At 43.5% G+C, this 20,750-nt stretch overlaps 1 protein-coding gene across 3 annotated transcripts in view; it reads right to left on the bottom strand.

Annotated features, from left to right (window-relative positions):
* GPD2 (glycerol-3-phosphate dehydrogenase 2) overlaps nucleotides 1-18,727 on the bottom strand; it is a 141,739-nt gene extending 123,012 nt beyond the window's left edge. For 2 of the 3 annotated variants that reach the window (XR_006712892.1, XM_045479882.1), the window contains exon 1: nucleotides 17,815-17,967. The gene's annotated coding sequence lies outside the window, so the exon portion shown is untranslated. Of the gene's footprint in view, nucleotides 1-17,814; nucleotides 17,968-18,442 lie in introns of those variants that run through there. The other variant, XM_045479883.1, reaches the window with a different exon arrangement.
* Nucleotides 18,728-20,750: the final 2,023 nt, after the last annotated feature.

Raw genomic sequence — 20,750 nt, 5'->3', positions numbered from 1 at the left:
AAAATGCCATCAAAACAGTCAGCTCTCTGAGTCAGTATTTTTTTCAAAGAACAAAGATATTTCTCAAGAATGTATCCCTTCCAGCATGATGCCCTGGATCTCAGGATGTAAACACATAGACCATGACTTTGGTTAACCTTGCAGCACAAATCTGGGACTAAGGGTCAGTCATCCCATCTTAAGTGCCCAAATGGGTCTTTTTTGGATCATTCATTCAATGCATGCCAGCCATGCCCAATGATCTACTGTGTCCCCCAAACCACCTTTACCCATGCCCCCAGAATCCCCCCCTATTGTCCCCAGACTCCTCCACCCCCCATGCACCTTTGCCCTTCCCATCCCCCAACCATTCCTGCCCACCTACACTAAAGAGTGACTCATTCCTACCACCTCATTTCACACTTCACACAGTGTCCTTCCCACTCTTCTCTCACTAGGCTCTTACTCTTCATGTCTGGTTTACATTCCCTTTATTCTTTGTTACATATAGTTAATCAGTTAGTTCATGTAGGATGAGGAAACCAAGGTTTGAAGAGACCTCAAAGGAACTGGGCATTTTAACCAAGGTTCCAAAAGTCTCTACACACCAGTCGTGCAGTTGTAAGTGGGCACTGAAAACTGCCCGACCAATCATACGTAACACAACCACAAAACCACATTTATTCAATGTTTGTATTCCTTTGAGTGTGTTGTTAAAAAAATCAATAATTGCAACTCGGCATAAAACAATGACAGTAGTGAACAGAATCATGGGGCAACTCAAATAAATAACATTCACTGGGTAAAAGAAAAAGAACACAGGATTACATCCGCTTCCCATCCTAGCCAACTACATGGTCACCAATTCATCTTCTGCTCCAGCAGAAAATTTGCCTCCACTGATGAAGTAAAGAAAAAGAGGACACACAAAATATGATGTAGATCTCACAACAGAAAGGCCACATGTAAACTCAAGTATGTATTGAATTTTCATTTATTCAACCAACATTCGTTGGGCACCTACTATATTAAACTGCGAGTAAATAAAGATGAATAATTTATAGTTTCCATCTTTAAGAACTCAGAGCTTAGAGAAGATTCTAAAACAAATACAAGTGATACAAATCAAGCTTGGACAAGGGGCTAACGGAGTAATTGCCCATGAGAGTGAACATCATCAGGGCAGGTCTGTAGAGAAAGCAATAATAAGCTCAAATGTTGAAGGTTCGCCGGGTCCTAGGTGAACATGAGCAAAGACATGATGGTGTGAATGAATACTGTATTTTCAAGAACAAGGGCATGTGATACGCCGAGAGCACAGGATGGTATGCAGGAGTCATAAGTGAGGAGGTGAGGAGACTGAATGGACAAGCAGGGGTACATCTCTAGAGATCTTATATGCCACTCAAAGGATTTTGGCTTTTGTCCAGTAGGCAACAGATTGCCAAGGAAGGCTTTTAAGCACATTTATTGGCTGTACACTATGTTATAAAGACTGTGCTTGTCAATTTATACAGGTTATATTAGTCCTTAACAACATTCCTAGTAGGAATAGACAGAATCACATTTGAATTTAAAAGACCATTCTCCCATTCCAAGTTCCCTGGAGCAGTGTTTAGAGATAAACTAAAAGGATGTCAGTCTGCTAGCAGGGAAATCAGGAGACTGGATGTAAATATCCTGACACAAAGTCCTAAGGGTCCAAATTAAACCAAAGACAGTGACAACGGAGCAGAGATCACCAAGACTAAATTCATTTTGGAGGAAAGACTGCTAAGATGATTACCCTCAGAAGCAGCACTCCTTAGCTTCTGCCACATAATGGAAAGCACCTCCCCCAGGGGTTAGACCTCCATCTTGGCTGAGATGACTGATGCTCCCAGCCATTTGTCAGCAGTCCTCAGGCCCCAAGGAGGCCTTTGTACTACAATTGGCTACCACACTATCAGGAGATGCCCTTGAGCTACAGATACTCTGAGGAGGCTTTTCCTCACCCTTGCCACAGGGTCTTCACCCAGCTTCCCCCAAGATACTAGGGGACCAATCCCAGCATGCTCCACAATCCTCTACATTTTGGTCATTACCAGAAGTCCAGACTGCCCCATTTCTCACCTTGTCAGCCGCCCTCCCTCCTTTCCATACTGTCCTCTAGAACTCAAAATCTATCCTTAGCAAAGTCCACAATGTCTCCTTCTCTGAATGTTCTAAAAACATGCAGAAAGCAAGATTTAACCTGAATTTTGAAGGCTGAAGCCTATTAACACCATTTTCCCAGCATCCCATAAAGAAGAGGTTGTTAATACTCTCACATTTAAGTCTGATGTTCAACCACTATGAACAGGGATGGCTGCACCCATGGCTAAAATACCAAAACATCTCTGAACTGGGTGATAACCGCCCCTCCCCTGGGACCTTGCAATGATTACACAATTTAAGTTACTGTCTGTCTTCACCAAAGCCCCCCATGGGGCTGCTCCAGACCAAAGGCTTGCAAATGTTAGACCCATTCCATTAAAGTTGTAAATACTTTGAGTAACACCTCTGATCCTATCACAGAAATCCCCCAGCCTGAAGATGGAGTAAGTGTCTCTCCAAGTCACCTTCCAACTTCTCTATCCTCTTTCAAATCTTATCAGTTTTGAAATTCATGTCATGAGACTTTACCACTCATTATCCCTTGCTATCACTTACCTATCTACTGCAGTTTCCCTTTATTCCCTGACCTTAGTACCTGGCTGTTTCCTTTCCAAACATACCTGTGCTCATTCTTGCTGTCCTCTACATCTACATGAAGCCCTAGTTTCTACATCGCTGCATCTCTGATGATCTTCTCTTTGACCCTGCCTCAGCCACCCACTCACACTGCCATAACCTCTGGTTTTGGCATCATGATTACTTGCAACAGCTCTGAGATGTCAGCTTCAAGAATCCCACACTGTGAACGCTACCTTCTCTTTCTCCAGCTCATCTACTCCTCTATTTCCACTCCAACATCTTCCTGGCATTATCTGGCTTTCCAGTCCATGGTCCCTTCAGTTTTTTCCACTATCAGTTACACCCTCACTTCCCTTTCAGTCCAGCTTTGGGTCAAGGTCCTTGACTGTAACCTCTCCCTTACAAGTACTTGTTCCTCTCTTTCTGATTCTTGCCTGGCAAATCCCCAAGTTGGTTAAACGCAACTATTTGCCTGTTCTACACCCCCATCTAACAGCTAAAGAAACTGCCTAGAGAAAAACACAACCACAACTAGCCTCAATTTAAATTCATGACTGGAAAAAAAAAAAATCGTAGCTGTAAATCTCTAATGGGCAATCCACATTGACCAGTAATCCTATTATATTTCCCCAGGATGTTTCAATATAGCTATTTCAATTCTCCTTTTTTCCAAAATCCATCTTACCCCTCCCTTCTCCAACATCATCACACTCCCTTGGGAAAGTAGAAGTGATTAGGAAAGAATTTCCCACTACCTAAACCATGACACACCGGCCTCTGTACCCATTCTTTCCGCATTCTTTTACTATAAATGAAATGACTCTGTTCCTAGTAAGGACCAACCTCTACATTTGTGCCTTGGATCTCCTCCCTTCCTGGTTCTTCAAGCATTGCACTCCAACAATTAACCATCACTCTCTCCTGCCTTCGTCAGTTTTTCCTCTCTACTTCATCATTCCATCATTTCGTCTCTATTTCAACTCTCTGGTCCTAACAAACCTTCCCCTAACCAATATCTCCTTCAAAGAACTTTTCCATTCCTCTGCTTCTCTTCACAACAGAAATTTTTGGAAGAGTTGTCTGTAAGCACTCTGCTTCCACAACACAATTCAATGAGCTTCTGTCCCAGCCTCTCTACTTAAACTATATGTCAAATGGTCAAAATCACAAATGACCTAATTTGACCAAACGCGATCTCTCTGACATAGTAGAAACATTGCCTTATAAAAATAATTTAAACTCTTAACGCCAGGGACACCACACTCTCCTGGTTTCTCTCCTACCCCATTGGCAACTCCTTCTCTTCTAAATAACACAGGACTCCAAAGGCCCCTGTCTCTAACTATATATTCCTAATAGGTAATTCCATCAAGTATCTGATACAAACTATATGCAAATAACTCCTAACTCTGTATCTTCGGCCAAAACCCTTCCATTTATCCAAACTCCATTTATCCAATTGTCTAACTTACACCTCCAAAGGAATGTCTAAGAAGTGCCTCACACTTAACACAGCCAAAACAGAATACTTTGTATCTTCCATCAAGCTTTCTTCTCTCCCAAATCTTCCCTTCCCAGTTTATGGCCCAGGTGCACAAGTAAAAAATGTAAGCCTTTGTCCAGATTCTTGTCTCCTGTCTCTAGATAATTATCTATCAGCAAGTTCAGTCAACTAACTCTATCTCAAAAACAAATCCTAAATCCATTCACTTCTTTCCATCTTTAACACAACACTTGTCCATATGCAATACAATAATTTATAATATATATGTATTTGGTCATTCCTATGACCTGTGAGCCACTCTTGCAAATTGATCACACCTAACAGGGAGGTCGTTAGAACCTCCACTCTTTAGCCAGTCGGTCAGAAGCACAGTTAACAACCTGGGATTTACAACTGGTACTGAAATGAGGCACGGAGGGCAGTCTTGTATGCCCAGCCTCTAACCCATGGAATCTGATGCTATCTCCAGGTAGATAGTGATAGAATTGCCTGGTATTGTGTTGGAAGAAACCTCCACACACAAACTGAAACTGGGTCCAGGAATGCTAAAAGACCATACAACTATAATTTCTCAGTTGGACAACCAAAATTCACTCTTACCTGGAGTCCTTCTTCCATCCTCTCCTCCCCCACCTACCACAATCCAGTCTACCTACCTTTAGCTGTCTGAACAGTCTTCAATAACATGCATTCTCAATGGGAGCAAAAACACCCACAACGGGACAAAACTGGTCTTGGGAATGAAAATTAAAAAAAAAAATCTCACATTACAGTGATTTGTGGTCCTCCAAAGCTCAGCTCTACCCAGAAGAATCCTAAGCAGGCTCCATGCTGTCAGCAGACAGCCCAACTCAGGGCTCGATCCCATTAACTGTGAGATCATGACCTGAGCCTAAATCAAGAGTTGGACACTTAACCGATTGAGCCATCCAGGCACCCCCCCAACAAATTCTTATTCCTTAATATTATGGAATACTCTCTTGCTAGGGAGCAATTTATTTAAATTTTTAGTTAATTAATTTCAATTTATTTTTTCTTCTTGGAGAGATATAATGGGGGGGGGGGGAAGTTGACAGATAGTGCTTTATAGCAAAACCACATTATTTCATTTATCAGCACATAACCTTTCAATGACCTATCTCACCACAGAATAAAATCTAAATGTCTTATCCTGGCTTCTAAAGCCCTATGAGACCTGACCCTTGGTTACTTTTTAAAGATGCTCTTTGGGGCGCCTGGGTGGCGCAGTCGGTTGGGCGTCCGACTTCAGCCAGGTCACGATCTCGCGGTCCATGAGTTCGAGCCCCGCGTTGGGCTCTGGGCTGATGGCTCAGAGCCTGGAGCCTGTTTCCGATTCTGTGTCTCCCTCTCTCTCTGCCCCTCCCCCGTTCATGCTCTGTCTCTCTCTGTCCCAAAAAAATAAATAAACGTTGAAAAAAAAAAAAAAAAAAAAAAGATGCTCTTTGGATACTATGGTAGGTTGAACAGTGGTGCCCAAAACCTACCCGTATCTCAGACCCTGGAACCTAGGAGTGTTATCTTATACAACAACAACCACAACAAAAAAGACTACAAATGTGACCAAATGAAAGACTCAAACATTATACAGGTAAAATAATTATTTTATAGATTAACTGTTTCCCCAAACATTACATGCAAAAAAACAGACTAATGAGGGAAATCTCTATTTGAATCAGTTTTAGATATTGAAGGATTACTGTGAATTTCATTAGCTATAATAATGGCATTGTGAGTAGTATTAAGAAAATATCCATATAGTTAGAGATGCATAGTGACCTCAATGAGGGTAAAAATAACATGATGTTTAGGATTTGTGTTGGAATCCTATGGCAAAGAAAAAGAAAAACAAGCGGGATAGGATGAAACAAAGGTAGCAAATTTTTGATATTTAATCAAGGTGATGCATATGTGGGAGTTCATCTTACTATTTTTATCTCTAAATATCTGTTTCAAAATATGCTTGAAATTTTTCATAACAAATTCTTAAGCAGGCTACAAAATTATACACAAACCATAACCCATTATGTGTGTATAAGAAAATACTATAAAATATTACTAGTGAGGGTGGGAGGGAGGGCAAAGTGGGTGATGGGCATTGAGGAAAGCACCTGTTGGGATGAGCACTGGGTGTTGTATGGAAACCAATCTGACAATAAATTTCATTTTTTTTTTTTTTTAAAGTGTCTTGGAAGTTAAAAAGGCAAAACTAAAAAAAAAAAAAAAAAAAAATGTTACTAGTGATATTTATCTCTGAATTGTGGAATGGCAGAGATTTATATTTTTTCCTTTGTAATTTTTAGTTATTTTCCAATTTCTCTAAACTAAGTCTGTGTTACTTCTTAAATAAGAAACTAAAAAAAAAATAATAACAAAGGATCTTGAGATAGTGAAATTATCCTGAATTATGAGGGTAGATCCTAAATGCAGACATATATATCTTTATAAGAGGATAGCAAAGGGGGAGCACTTGGGTGGCTCAGCTGGTTAAGCCTCCAACGCTCGCACTCAGTGGGTTCGAGCCCTGCATTGGGCTCGGAACCTGGAGCCTGCTTCAGATTCTGTGTATCCCTCTCTCTCTGCCACTGCCCTGCTCGCACTCTGTCTCTGTCTCCCTCTCTCTTATTTAAAAGAGAGAGAGAGAGAGAGAGAGGGAAGCAAAGGGAAATGTGAGGTACATGGGAGAAGAGAATGCAATGTGACCCTAGAAGCAGAGATTGCAGTGATACAGCCACAAGCGAATGAATGCCTACAGCCACCGTCCCGGAGGAAAAGAACAGACTGTCCCCTGGAACCTTGGAAGAGAGCACAACCTGCCAACACTCTGATTTCAGACTGGCGATACTGATTCTGAACTTCTGGCCTCCTGAGAATCTATTTGTAACAGTAGCCACAGGTAACTCGTACGGCCACCTCTCACTCTCACCCATTACAGTTCAGGTTTATTTACCTTCTTCTGCCATCAGATTCATCAAGAATCCAATTAGAGTTTGGGCACCAGCTGTCTTCTCAGCCTGGCATGCTCTGTGCCTCATCTTTGCACGGCTAACTCCTTCTGGTCATTCAGGAGCCAGCTCAAATGTCAGCTCCTCAGAGAGGCCTTCCCAAGCCATCCAAATTCAAAATAATCACATAGCTCTCATCATCTCATACGTCTCTTCTATATTTAATCGTTATTATCTTCTTCTCCCCACCCCAAAATGAAACTCTACAAAGCAGAGATCGTACCTGTTTTGTACGCCACTGTAATCTCAACTTGTGGGAAAATGCCTAGCATGTGGTAGGTGAGGGGTACATTTAACAAATGAATGGATGATATGGAGGGGGGAAGGGATGGCGGTACTCTTCAATGAGAGGAGAAACAGCATTAGGATGAAGGTAGGGGGAGATGATGAGTCCTAGCTTGACCGTGCGGCATCCAAGTGGAAATGTCTAGAGTCTAAATCTAGGGAAGAGGTTTGGCTGGAGATGTTGATTTAAGAATTACTAAAATCAGGGATATGGATGAATGTGGTGGTTCCGGGAGCTTCTACAAGTGAGGACAGGCCCTAGAAACTCCAATGTCAAGGGGAAGAACCTGGAAAGAGATCAACAAGGAGACGTCCAAAAGAAAAACAAGTTGTCATACTAGCCTAGACAAAATTCAACTTCACAAAGGAGAGAATGAGCAGAATCGCAGACATTTCAAGTAATGAGGTCCCGTTGATTTGCTAGTAAGAGGGACACCAATAATCATACAATAGCGGATTCATCTAAGGTAGAAGCCAAACTTCCGACAGCTGTGGAGTGAATGGAAGGCGAAGAGATAGAAAAACAACACATACTCGGGGCGCCTGGGTGGCGCAGTCGGTTAAGCGCCCGACTTCAGCCAGGTCACGATCTCGCGGTCCGTGAGTTCGAGCCCCGCGTCGGGCTCTGGGCTGATGGCTTGGAGCCTGGAGCCTGTTTCCGATTCTGTGTCTCCCTCTCTCTCTGCCCCTCCCCCGTTCATGCTCTGTCTCTCTCTGTCTCAAAAATAAATAAACGTTGAAAAAAAAAAAAAGAAAAACAACACATACAAAATAGTGTTGGGAAAAACAGCTTGAAAGAGAAAGTGAGCACGTAGCTAGAGGGGAGTACAGGGTAAAGGAACAGTTTTGGGTTTTAGTCTTAATTGTTTTTGTGATGGGAGAATCTTGAGTATTCTTGTAAATATTTTAAAAAAATTTTAATGTTTATTTTTGACAGAGAGAGACAGACAGACAGAGCATGAGTGGGGGAGGGGCAAAGACAGAAAGAAAAACACAGAATCCGAAGCAGTTTCCAGGCTCTGAGCTGTCAGCACAGAGCCCGACGCGGGGCTCAAACCCACAGACCGCGAGATCATGACCTGAGCCGAAGTCGGACGCCCAACTGACTGAGCCACCCAGGCGCCCCATCTTGTAAATATTTAAAATATAGATGAACAGGGACAAATTTTATACAGGAAGGTAGTGAAAGGGACGGGGGATCTGAGTATTGGCGAAAGAACCCACTTTGAATAACTCTACCTCTGACTTGGTAGTTAATGATGGAGTCAATGGATTCAGTTACAGGGAAGATGTGGAGGAGAGACTGAAATATTATGAGTTGACATGATACCTCTGCTTTCTCAGTATAATAGGATGCAAAGCACTGTGAAGGAAACAGCTTACTTCACAAAAAGCCCACAATCTCTTCTGCTCCCAGCTAGACTACATTTGCTGGTAAGTGTGACCGTGCACCTGATTTCTGGCCAATGGTATGTGAGGGGAAGTGACATATTCATTATGAGACTAAGTGTTTAGAAAGTGGGTATGCTTCTTCTCTTTCTCCTTCCACTAAATGGACACAGTTGAAAACTAAGCCCTAAGGAATGGCAGTCACACAACGAAAGATTCCAGGGTGTGGTGTCTAAACAATCAAGTGGAGGAAAGCCATTCACGGATCAAGACTATGATATGATCAAGAAACAAACATCTGTTGTGCTTGTGTTTTTATCTACTTTCAGATCCTTCCAACAGTTTAGTTTGCCCCTAACCACCAACAATCATCTGATAAAGAAATGCACACGTCGGATAAAAGGCTCAAAGAAGATGCTGAAGTTTGGTAAAACCATGGCAGGAAATGGGAAAAGACGTGGTCTAAAAACAGGTAAAAGAACTTGCCTCATGGCAAAAACTGGAGAATGTGAGTTTGTATGGACCTCCAATTTGCATGACTGCGTTCATTTTCCCAGTAGCATTCACAAACCCAGGTGCAGGAGTGGGAAAAGCAGAGGAGCACCAAGTTGCAGGCTGTTTCCACATCCATTAACACTAAGAAGATTTTAACAATGTCATGGGTTCCTAGAAATCAGATCAAGAGGAATAGTACTTTAGGCAGGCATATGGTGCTATGCCTTCAATGTTTGAACAAGTTCAGCATCACTGGTGAAAACTGCTGAACCACAGGGTAAAATATTAGGAAGTGGAAAGTGTTAAAAGGCAAAGTTCAATGAGTCAAGCAGCAGAATCCAAAGTAGCCAAAAGCAGGAAATACATTACAGAAATACCAGAAGGATTATCCCTGGGTTCATTATTTCTTTGCACAGTTTTCAAGGGAGTTTCGGTCATGCCAGAAAACTGTGGCTTTGGGTGGGACACTTAAGTTCTCTGGAACTGTGTTTCATCACTGATCTAAAAGAATTTGCTGTTGCTATATGAAATAATGTAAGCAAAGTGCTTAGAACAGAACCTAGAAAATGGTGATTGCTCAATAAATGATACCTAACATTACTATTTATTATTCATAATAAAAAGACAGAGTTGGGTTACCTCTAACCCTTTTCCTATTTTACAATTCCATAAATCTATGTTTTTTTTAGATAAATATCCCAGCTACTTCATGGTGCATTAGGAGGAGGGAAAGGGGTTAACACTAGCAAACATGATGGAAGAAGGAAGTAAAAGTACATGTGTTGCAACAAATCCTATGAGGGTAAGTCAGGGGCCGGGATGCAAAGAGGGCAGCATCCTCCACATGTGAGTGCTACATTGGAGGTCAAAACAAATACAGCCGGAGAGGCTGGGAGTAAGGAGATCCCAAATTTGGAGAAGAGCAAAAGTTAGGTCAAGGCTCCAGCAGTGAACAGCATCCACTTGCAAGACTGGCCTTACCTTAGAAGAGTACTAAGATACTTTATGCTGTTATGGGCTTTAAATTCATGCAGCCCACCTCCTTTTATAGAGAAAGAAACTGAAGGCGGCAGAAACTGACCAAAGCCACACTGAAGTGGCTATACAATGATTTCAGGGATGCTCAGGTAAACAGCGCTCCCCAAAGATTCCTTCCCCTAGCTTACATAAACGGTACTCAATGTTTTGTCTCTTTAGAATCCAGAGACTTTTGATAAGGTGACAAATTAATTTTATCAATCATCTTTTTATAAATTAATTTTCCAGCTTCTTTTTTTTTAAACATTTTTTTTAACGTTTATTTATTTTTGAGACAGAGAGAGACAGAGCATGAATGGGGGAGGGTCAGAGAGAGGGAGACACAGAATCTGAAACAGGCTCCAGGCTCTGAGCTGTCAGCACAGAGCCCAACACAGGGCTCGAACTCACGGACCGCAAGATCATGACCTGAGTGAAGTCGGCCGCTCAACCGACTGAGCCACCCAGGCGCCCCCCAGCTTCTTTTTTAAGAGACTAGATGAGGTGAGCAGGTGGGAGAGAAGGGGGAGATTGATGAAAAGAAGAGAGCCCTCAGTGGATACTAAATGACCTCCTTTGCAGATTCCTCCACTTGTTTTTCTCAGGGATTGCTTTTATAACGTTGGTTCACCTAGAGTGATTTCCTTTCCTCCTCCTAAATACGGTATTTTGGGATATCAAAGGTGCCGGGGCACCTGGGTGGCTCAGTCGGTTGGGCGTCCGACTTCAGCTCAGGTCATGATCTCACAGTCTGTGAGTTTGAGCCCCGTGTCGGGCTCTGTGCTGACAGCTCAGAGCCTGGAGCCTGCTTTGGATTCTGTGTCTCCCTCTCTCTCTGCCCCTCCCCTGCTCATGCTCTGTTTCTCTCTGTCTCAAAAATAAATAAAAACATTAAAAAAAATTTTTTTTAAGTGCCAAATGTGTAAAGAAAAAATAGGAGGCCTGAAGAAGAGAAAGTTGAAACTATCTAGTTTAACTGATTACCTGAACTGCACCTACCTGTGTTATCTTCTGTCCAATCATACCCAACTCATTTCTATCACATGTTTCCTGAGTAACTAAAGGATAAGTGCATTATATAAGGCAATCACTTATTTAACAACTATTTACTAGGCATTCCCCATGTGCAAGGCACTGGAGCTGGGCCTGTGAAGTCTATAAAATTGTGTAAGATCCAGTCCTTGGTCTGCAAGATCTGCAGAAAAGGTAATGATACGTTTTCAAATCATTAGCTAATACAGGAGAAAATGGAAGAGTTAACAGTGGCATAAAAAAAAAAAAAAGTAGTTGCAGGATTAGGAAATGTACAAAACACTTCTGACTGGGGCAGTGAGGGAAAGCACCATAAACCTCGTAGCCAATGGTCAGGACATTCAAGGGTTGGTAAGATTTCAAAATGGTGAAGTACAGAGAAGAGCATTCATATGGAGGCAGCAATGGAAGTAGGACAGATTTAGGCAATTCCAAGGAGTCCATAGTGGCTGGATCAGAGGGAAGGTAAGGATACAACCTTAATATTGGAACACGTTTAGAGAGATCTATGAATTCAAAGACAAATATTTTGAATTTGATCCAATAAGTCAGAATAACCCATGGAAGAGTAGAGCAGAAAGTGATATGATCCAAACAGTTTTGACATTACCACAATGAAACAAACATCCTTTCTTTATCCAGTTTAAATAAAAGGAAAATGGCTTCTAAGAACCTAATACCCTAAGCTATATTATTTTCATCACTTATCAAATACATTTAGAAGTGTGTTGTGTCTTATTAAAATACTAGTGGTATAAAATCTTAGCTAAAAATTTCCTAAAATGTTTACTTTGAACAGAAACTTTTGTTCATCTTCATATAACCATCTGGCCTTAGCAGCCACTTATGGATACAACGTAAGTAATAAAGCTCTCTAAGCATAAGTCACCAAGTCATACTGGGAGGCCATCTCGTTTGATAGTAGCAAATTCTAGAAAATCCATTTCAAATTTAAAAAAAAAAAAAAAAATCCATTTCAGAAAACAACTTCTCTGTTATAGTTTGTGGGGTTTGTTTCCCTCTCTATATTATAAAACCTTTTTACAGTAGGATATAAGTGGGCAATCAAATATGAGCTTCCACAGAGGACATAACACTAAAGAATATGAAGCTTGAACAATCTAAATTTAAGTCATTGTTTAAAAAGCACCCACACAGGGGCGCCTGGGTGGCGCAGTCGGTTAAGCGTCCGACTTCAGCTCAGGTCACGATCTCGCGGTCCGTGAGTTCGAGCCCCGCGTCGGGCTCTGGGCTGATGGCTCAGAGCCTGGAGCCTGCTTCCGATTCTGTGTCTCCCTCTCTCTCTGCCCCTCCCCCGTTCATGCTCTGTCTCTCTCTGTCTCAAAAATAAATAAAACGTTAAAAAAAAAAAAAAAAAAAAAAAAAAAGCACCCACACTTTAACAGATCTCACTATGAAAAAATAAAGTAAATCAGTAATAATTTCATTTTGCCAGACAAATAAATAAATGTTCCCAAATAATGATTTAAAATTTTGTTAATACATACATCACAATAAATTTTTAGGTAGGGGGGAAACATTTTCCATTAATTAGTTTTCTCCTACTAATTTTAGTGAACTGACCAAACGCCAGTTTGACCTAATTAAAATTGGAAACCATGTTTTGTCTGCTGCATAAGTCAGAAATCTGATTTTGAAAGAACCAACATAAAAAATTCAGCTGAAAAATGGGAAACGAGAGCACAGATATGATCTAGGAAGAAATATTTAACCCAAAGAGGCAGTAGGAACTTGCAACAAAAGATGAAAATCCTGGAAAACAAGAAAAAACAAACAAACCAAAAAAAAAAAAAAAAAAAAAAAAAAAGCAAAAAACAAAAAACAAAAAACATGGTCTCATTATGTCAGGACACAGAATCAGAGTTCTGGACAAACTCTGACCACAATCATTACCTAAACATCCTCAGGTATTCAAACCGTCGGCTGCCGCGTTTCCTTTTCCTGAAAAGTTCCGGAGATCAATCCCTGGTCAGATAATACAGGAAGAGGTCTACTCTGAAGTTGCTAGAGATGTCTTGGCTTGCCTTAGCCCTGGTCTTTCTCACTGAAGTTGAATATGATCATCTCTCCCTCCTCCTTTTCTTTCCCCCATCACGTCAACAAGGAAATGTACCCCATGCCCTTTATTAGCTGCTTCTTCCTCTAGAACACAACCTCTGAGTTTTCTTCTTACCTCAAAGGTGATGAATTTTGATGGAATTATCTAAGTATGTGGATGAGCATCTAGAAACACATCAATAATAATCTTCTTGGGGCACCTGGGTGGCTCAGTCGGTTGAGAGTCCGACTTCGGCTCAAGCTCGGGTCATGATCTCAAGATTCATGAGTCCAAGCCCTTCATCGGGCTCTGTGCTGGCAGCTCAGAGCTTGGAGCCTGCTTTGGTTTCTGTGTCTCCCTCGCTGTCTGCCCCTCCCCCACTCACACTCAGTCTTTCTCTCAAAATTAAATAAAAAACATTAAATCATCATCATCATCTTCTTCTTCTTAGTCTAGTTCCATTCAGTCCTTCCCTATCTCATTAAACAACACTCCTGAAATTAGCCAGTTGTGGAGATCCCACAACCCATGGCCAGTAATTTTCTCTGGAAACATCAGATAAAAAATATATCCCATTATACACAACTGGAAAGAGTAACAGGCAGGCCATGTGATACATTTTTATGCAAGTGAGTTAAAAGTGGCAAGAATGACGAGTTACAATTCTTAACTCCAATCCTAGGCTTTAAAACTTCAGAGACATAGTGAAAGGTGTTATTTAGTGCACATACAGAATTTTACTGTGGGCTTTTAATACTTTTCCACAGAAAGTTCATTTTTGAAAGCTTAGGGTTGTGCTGGCTTTTTCAATATGCTGAAATACAAAATAGCAAACTTTCATGATACAATGCTGACCTCTTTTTTGCTGTAATCTTCAGGAAACCTGAGGTCTCTCTGTAGCTAAAGTGACATTCTCTTCACCACAAAACTGTCTCAACTACTTGAGCCACATTAATATCTCCCCTCCATAACCATTCAGTTAAAGCCAACATTCTCTCAATGGGTATATGATTATGAGAGATCTCATGCTGGCCCTTAATTGTTTTACATCCATAGATTTTGCCTTGTTAAACAAACTCTCTCAAAAGCAAGAAAACCATAGTTTTTCTTTTTCTAGCACTTGCTACTATGTAATAATGCTACACAAGCCTACAAAAAACTGCATTCAAGACGTCAAGAGCTAAATGTACATTTGACCTCTGAACAATGCAGGAGTTTGGGGTGCTGACCCCCTGCACAATTGAAAATCCACATGTAACTTCTGACTTCCCAAAACCTTGACTATTAATAGCCTACTGTTGACTAGAAGCTTTACTGATAACAGAGTTGATTAACACGTTTTGTATGTTATATGTAATATACACTGTATTCTTATAATAAAGTAAGCTAAAGAAAAGAAAATGTTATTAAGAAAATTATAAAAAAGGGGTGCCTGGATGGCTCAGTTGGTTAAGCATCAGACCCTTCTGACACTTGATTTTGGCTCAGGTCACGATCTCACGGTCGTGGGATCGAGCCCATGCTGGGCTCTGTGCTGAGCATGCGGCCTGCTTGGCCTTCTCTCTCTCCCTCTCTCTCTCTGCCCCTCCTCCGTTCACGTGCGTGTGTGCTCACTCTTTTTCTCGCTCTCAAAATCAATAAACTTTTCAAAGAAGGAAATCGTAAAGAAAAAATCCATTCACAGTAGTATACTGTATTTATTGAAAAAATCTGCATAAAAATGGACATACACCGTTCAAACCCAAGTTGTTCAAGGTCAAATGTGTTTTATTTCCAATGTTCTCTCTGAAGTGCTGTTTCCGCACTTAGGGACACCCTTGTGAGTTCTGGTGTTGACAAGCAGAAAGACTCAAGTTTTGAAAAACCTAAGAAGAAACGTCATCACATTAAAAAAATAAATAAAGAGGAGGGGCGCCTGGGTGGCTCAGTCGGTTGGGTGTGTGACTTCAGCTCAGGTCACGATCTCGCAGTCCGCGAGATCCGTGAGTTCGAGCCCCGCGTCGGGCTCTGGGCTGATGGCTCAGAGCCTGGAGCCTTCTTCCGATTCTGTTGTCTCCCTCTCTTTCTGCCCCTCCCCCATTCATGCTCTGTCTCTCTCTGTCTCAAAAATAAATAAATGTTTTTAAAAAAATTAAAAAAATAAAGAGGAGAAATTGGACACTTATCTGGAAAACTGTTTCCTTCTGTAATAAGGGATTCCCACTAACCACCTTCCCCCTTAAGCACCCACACCACAGGAAAGGAGATAATGCCTGGATAATTCAAGCACAAGCAGCAAGAGCTAAATTTTCTATTCTTTGCCCAATTCTTTCCCTTTTGAATACAAAAAGAAAAACGTGTAAGAAGGAAGGAAGCTAATATTTTGAAGTCTACCCCCTAACAGGTACATCACTAGCCATTTTACATATGTTATATCATATATTATCCACACTGTGCCAATGAGACAATTGAGGCTCCGTGAGTTTGAGCAGGTTACCAAAGGCCGAAGTCTTGTTTTCTGCCCCCCCCCCCCCACTACACTCAGCTAGAGTTTGTCCCACAGTTCAGTCATTCATTGAGAAAATATTTATTGAGCACTTGTTACTAGTTAGTCACCATTCTGGGCACTAGAAATAGGAATCTGTGTGAAGCAGACCAACTCTTCTGATGGAATTTACATTCTCGTGATGAGAGACAGAAAACAAATAACCAGACAGAATAATTTCAGAGTTATAATAGTTTGCCAATATGATTTACTTACAATGATAATCGAACCTCTTTAAATAGCTATAATGAGATTAAATAGTTACAAGAACTAAAGGGGGAGGGGATAAAACCCATGACAATCGGTAACACTGCGGCCTTCTTGCCCATTACTAAGCCCTCAATGCATCTTTTAATACATCAGAGAGAGGGAGGGGCACCTGGGTGGCTCAGTCGGTTAAACGTGTCAGACTTCGACTGAGGTCATGATCTCGTGGTCTGTGAGTTTGAGCCCCACATGGGGCTCTGTGCTGACAGCTAAGAGTCTGGAGCCTGCTTCAGATTCTGTGTCTCCCTCTCTCTCTGCCCCTCCCTTGCTCACACTCTGTCTCTCAAAAATAAATAAACATTAAAAAAGTAAAAAAATAAATCAGAGAGAGGGAAAACAAAGGATAGCTTTAATAATGCTCAGTTTCTTTACAAAATGACTGTGTGAGATACCAGAATGGACAGCTCCCACAATGTTGTTTGTCAAACTCAAAACACCGCCTCTTATCCAGTTTTTACTAAGGTAACACTGCTTTATTTGAAAAGTTGATTTTTAAAAATCAAGACAGTATTGTAACTTGACACATGTCCTTACGAGGAACACAAAGGCGTTTCAACATCCACAGCATAAAGTTCCCCAGGCTGCACACGGTATCCATTGGGCAATGGCACCCAGCTGTCCCTGTAGAACTCAGGGACCACAGTAGTCAGAAGCAGGCAGGAAGGGCCTGGCCCCAGTGTGGCAATTGCCATTACCGTCCACAGTCCAAAAATATACTGCACATCAAACTTGAAACATATGCAAAATTCTAACAGTTTTGTTTTAAGCAACAAATGGTGTAAGTCACCCGCCCTTCCCTCACCTAATTATACAAAACTATTTATAAGCTGACCAAATTAACTGTTAGCTGTGTCTACGCTGCCTCTCATGATAGGTATAATGGGATGTGTAATGTGGGTTGGCCCATGTCACTAAGGCTGTGAGAATTTGGTTGTAAGTTACTCTGAAACTCTCAAGGAAGGCTGTTAGCAAGTGAATGCTCCCGTGCAGAAGGTAGAAGGCAGCGTAGACACCAACTGCTGAGAGCAGCACTTCATTCACAGGGCTCTCTCTACCTTTCTGCCAAAGCACTCTGCAAATCTATTTTTGCTCAGAGAAGCTGAGGGGGCTGTTTTAGGCTCATCGGTGTACACTTTCCATTTCCTCCTGGGACTGTCACACTCCAGCAGCTAAGGTCCTCAACGGAGCCTCAGCCCCCCTTCTAGAATCTTTTCCTCCCTTCCTTCAGAAGGGAGCGCCAATCCTCAGGAGCAGAGCGGCATCCACAAGCCAAAAGTTTGCCGCAAACTTTCCATGAGATACCAACCCTCGCCCCAAATGTATTACACCCCACCGCCCGCCAAAATGTAAATACTAACCCCTACTCGAGAATGAGTTCCCCTTCTGTTGCTGGGGAGGAACCCTAAGCTCTCTCCCACCCCCCAGCCAACGCCGGAGTCCTAGAGGACTCGCCCGGGTCAGAACGGGATTCCTCTCCGCCACGACCCCGGGGGCGCGGGAAGGGGGTCTCCCAGGAAGCACACACCTGAGATCGGTCCTGTCGCACGAGGGGAGCGCAGGAGCCCCCAGTTCCTCCCGGCGGGGCGGAGTCTCTGCCTCCCCCCGAATCAGAGACTCGGCCCTGATCCTCGCGGCGCGGCGCGCGTGGCTGTCACTCCCGGGCAGCCCGGGCCAGTGCAACCCGCCGCGGCCCCGCCTCCCCGGCGACTTCCTCCCCCCCACCCCCCTCCCCGCTGCCGCTCCTCCTCCCTCCCCTGGGGCTGGCGCGGCGGCCGCGTCCCGCCCGCATTCCTCCCGCCCGGGCCGCTCGGCCCTGCAGGGAAACGCGGAAGTGGAGGCGGGAGCCGGGGCCGAGGCGAGGGGGTGAAGCGTCGCGAACCAGCGGGCGGCGGGCGACCGAGGTCCCCGCCGCCCGATGAGCGTGACCTGGCGGGGCCGCGGGGCCCTCCGGGTGGGGCGGCGGCGCGCCGAGGCGTTGGCCCTCGCCCCGGGCTGCGGCTCCCGCCCCGCGCCCCGCCTTGCTCGCGGGCCGGAAAGCCTGGGCTGGGCTAGGCCCGGGGACGGTGGGGGAGGTGCCCGGTTGCCTCGGCCCTGGCCACCTGCCCGCGAGAGAGGAGACACCAGCCCGCCTGCACGCTGGCGGGCTGGCTTACCTGATTTCTCGTCGTCCGCCCCCGGATCTGGCTTCCCCTCCTCGGCAGAAAGGCTTCCCTGGGCCTAGAAACGCTTCTAGGAAGCGGTCGGACCCCTGGGACCCGGCCGTCAGAGCCCAAAGCCCTCGCGCGGACCCCCTCCGCACGCTCTCGACCTCCCGACCTGCCCGCTGAATGTCAGCGCAGGAACCCGCAGGGAAGGCCAAGCCCCGGCGGGCGCCGGGAGGTGGGAGAGGGGGTGGGGGGATGCCGAGCGAAGGCGCCTCAGGCCCGGCCTCATACAGGTGGGGGGAGGCGCAGAGCCCCGGCAGCGGAGCAGCAGGCTTCCCAGATGCACCCCCTAAAACCGACCCTGCCCACTGAGCATGCCCAGCTTACTTGGAACCACCAGAGCTAACCAAGCCCAAGTGGACCCAGGGAGGGCGCACATGGGGCTCAAATGGACCCCATATCCTTAGGACCTTTCCTCCAACAACCTCCGGGAGTTTTGCAAAGAAGGTTTCTACGGTGGTGTTGGAAAATACCCAGGGGAGGGTTGGAAAGACCTTCGAAAGGAAGGCAGCCAAATTAGTTTGAACCAAAATCGCAGTGCTGGGTTTTTTAAAGCCAATTACTTATTAAGTCATTTACTAATTTCTTTAAGTCATAATTTAAGTCATAACTATAGTAATTGGCATAAAGTAATGTGTAGATTCTTTGGGTCCCAAGCTCACAGTAAATGTCAGGAAACCAGCCTGTCCAAATGGTTCTCAACCTTGGATGCATATTAGAATGGGAAGGCGGGTATAAAATGATCAATCCCAGGTTCCCACTCCCACACCGAGTGTAGATGGAACCTGGAAATCCTTACGTTTAAAACTGTGGCTCTGAAAGGGCAGTGGTGGGAGCCAGCAGTAGCATCGAAGAACTTAATGGAAATACAAATTCTCGGCTTCACTCCCAACTACTTGATCCCTAAACTCTGGGGCTGGCACCTAGCTATCTGATTTAACAAGCTCTTCCAGTGATTCTCTTGCACACTAAAGCTTGTGAACAACCGCTTAAACATTCCCCTCAGGCATTACAGAGAACCCCTGTAACAAAGCACTGTTTCCACATTCTGTTCAAATCCCAATTCTATACCATTTATCTAGAAAAGCAACAGGTTACCCAGAAAGGGAATAATCTGGTTGAACTGAAGTGTCAGTCCTGTGTTTCCTTCCCACTAATTCTCCCAGAACGGTTCAGTTCTTGGAAAATGGAGACCGCCTATTTCCTTCTGTACCCTGGTATCTACCACAGTGCCTATGACACAATAGATGTTTGATAAGTGTTTACTGATTCGAAATGAACGTTTAGATGAACGATTTGTTCCAGACTCTATTATGTCTACTGTTTATCCCCCCCCCCACACACAAAATCCTGGTCACCTTGCTAGCTAACAAGCCAGTGGAGATTCGGTTCTCAATAACCCATGGCCATCCCTAATGGCCGAAATCAAAGTCAGACTGATGGCATAGAACAGGGGAGAAGGGAGAGGATTTTGAGGAGCTGAGAAAAGTCAGAAGCATCGGACATAATTTCATTTGCCAAAACTGGGGCCAAGAGCGACCAGAGAGCAGAAGGACACTAGGCATCTGCTGGATTTCAGGAAAAGCACCAAAGGAAAAGGTGGATATGGGAGGGCTTAGGCAAGGAGAGACAAGAAACTTACCATCATGAGCCTACCGGTCACTCTGGACCTTCTTTTTCTAAACAACCCACCTCTGGCTCCATATCTCCATCCTCTCTAAATACATCTAATCTCAACCACAGCCTTGAAAAAATAATTTTAAAATTAAAAAAACTGTTATTTTTTAAATGTTCATTTAATTTGAGAGAATTAATGTCAGCGGGGGAGGGGCAGAGAGAGGGAGAGAGAATCCCAAGGAGGCTCTGCACTGTCAGCTCACAGCCCCATGCAGGGGCTCCATCCTACAAACTGTGAAATCAGGACCTGAACAGAAATCAAGAGTCAGACGCTTAACCAACCTAGCCACCCAGGTGCCCCAAAATAAAAAATTGTTATAAAAGTTTCTTCCAATTACTGCATAAAACATGGTAAGTTGTAAGTATTCAGCATAAATTAGGCATCCACTTGTTCACGACAAAAGTGGCAAAACATTGTTCATTTTTAAAGATAAACACTAGATAATTTCCAAACGCAGAGGTTTACGCTACTCTGCTTTAAGACTCACAGAAACTTACAAAACCCAAAATTATCCTCTGTTTATTCCATCAATATTTTCTAGACGGAATACAATATTAAAATAAATTGTTCCTTTTTGCC

The sequence above is a fragment of the Leopardus geoffroyi genome, chromosome C1, assembly GCF_018350155.1.
Source record: "Leopardus geoffroyi isolate Oge1 chromosome C1, O.geoffroyi_Oge1_pat1.0, whole genome shotgun sequence".
In the NCBI taxonomy this organism is placed as follows: domain Eukaryota; kingdom Metazoa; phylum Chordata; class Mammalia; order Carnivora; family Felidae; genus Leopardus; species Leopardus geoffroyi.
The sequence above is the reverse complement of the archived record's forward strand: the minus strand, read 5'-3'. Positions and strand labels throughout refer to the sequence as shown.